The sequence below is a fragment of the Balaenoptera ricei genome, chromosome X (assembly GCF_028023285.1).
Source record: "Balaenoptera ricei isolate mBalRic1 chromosome X, mBalRic1.hap2, whole genome shotgun sequence".
Taxonomy (NCBI): Eukaryota; Metazoa; Chordata; class Mammalia; order Artiodactyla; family Balaenopteridae; genus Balaenoptera; species Balaenoptera ricei.
The window spans coordinates 25,203,393-25,204,735 of NC_082660.1; the positions used below are offsets into that span (position 1 = coordinate 25,203,393).

At 40.1% G+C, this 1,343-nt stretch overlaps 1 pseudogene; it reads right to left on the reverse strand.

The window, feature by feature from the left end:
- Positions 1–414: 414 nt before the first annotated feature.
- LOC132357923 (protein tyrosine phosphatase type IVA 1-like) lies at positions 415–1,133 on the reverse strand (annotated as a pseudogene).
- Between the last annotated feature and the right edge of the window lie 210 nt (positions 1,134–1,343).

The following is a 1,343-nucleotide window of genomic DNA, read 5'->3' on the forward strand; positions in this document are numbered from 1 at the left end:
GAAGATATCACGTGAGCAGGTGTTCACATAGGCCCTACCTTCAATGTTTGAAATGACTTAAGGAATAAACCTCCTAAGGACTACATGACACTAAAAGTATACAAGTATCGTGCTGGGTATTTTGGCACCTCACTACTCTAAATTTCTTGTATATTGATAAGATGCAATTGATACAAATAAAAAAACACATTTTAGATACTGGAGAGCTAGAATCTTTTACTAAGTGTCAAAATAACAGGAAAGAGAGAGAAGGCTCTAATTCTGGTAAGCCTGTGGCCTGCTACAACTGCTTTTCAATGTTCCTATGCAAGCTTCATTGGACTTAGTATTTACCAAGTCTCCATTAACGGCTGAAATATATGAGGTTCCATCTCAAGTTTCTTTTCCAAGGCCATAGCATCAGGCGGCGCTCTTTCACTGGTTGAAACAACTGTATCTGGTGTTTCTGAAGTGCAAGCACATCATAGGAAGATACTTTTCCAAATACAAAAGTTGCTTGCTGTTAAAAGCTCCACATTGCTTTTGTCTTATGCATTGCACTGCATCTTCATACTTCATTCCCCCTTCAATTAAAGCTAGGGCAACCAGCACTGAAGCTCTCCCAAGACCTGCAGCACAGTGGACCACAATACAACCAGGATCAGAAATTTCTTTTTTACAAGTTTTAACCACTTATCAACGATCTGACTGGATGGTGGTGCACCATCATCAAAAGGCCAGTCCAGAACCTGGATGCCTTCATTCTCCAAAACGGCAGTGTTACATGTTGCTTCACACACTCTTACTGTGGTGGTAACTCTGTTCTTCTTAAGTTCCTGTAAGAATTTGCTTAAGGAGGCATTGCTTGTGCTGTGCACCATCAGAAATCTCATATTGGGACGTCCCTGGCGGTCCAGTGGTTAAGACTTCACCTTCCAGGGCAGGGGATGCGGGTTCGACCCCTGGTCAGGGAGCTAAGATCCCACATGCCTCTCGGCCAAAAAACCAAAACATAAGACAGAAGCAATCTTGTAACAAACTCAATAAAGACTTTAGAAATGGTCCACATCAAAAAAAATCTTTAAAAAAAAAAAAAGAAATCTCATATTCCTGTTCGCAATCTCTACAGGAGCAGGGCGGTTCACCCCAGTCATGTGGAAGTAATTAAAATTAAAAAATACAGAAAAGATGTAAAAGAACTGGAGGCTACTTCAAAATACTCCAGTTTAAATTTTCAGTGAGTTGAATATGAAGTTAGGAGTAATAGGAAATGAAATCAACCTTCAAACAAAACGAAAATTATCAATGTTTCAGTACAGTAATACTGAAAATCAGGGCACTTAGCTTTGCCCCATTCAGGTCAG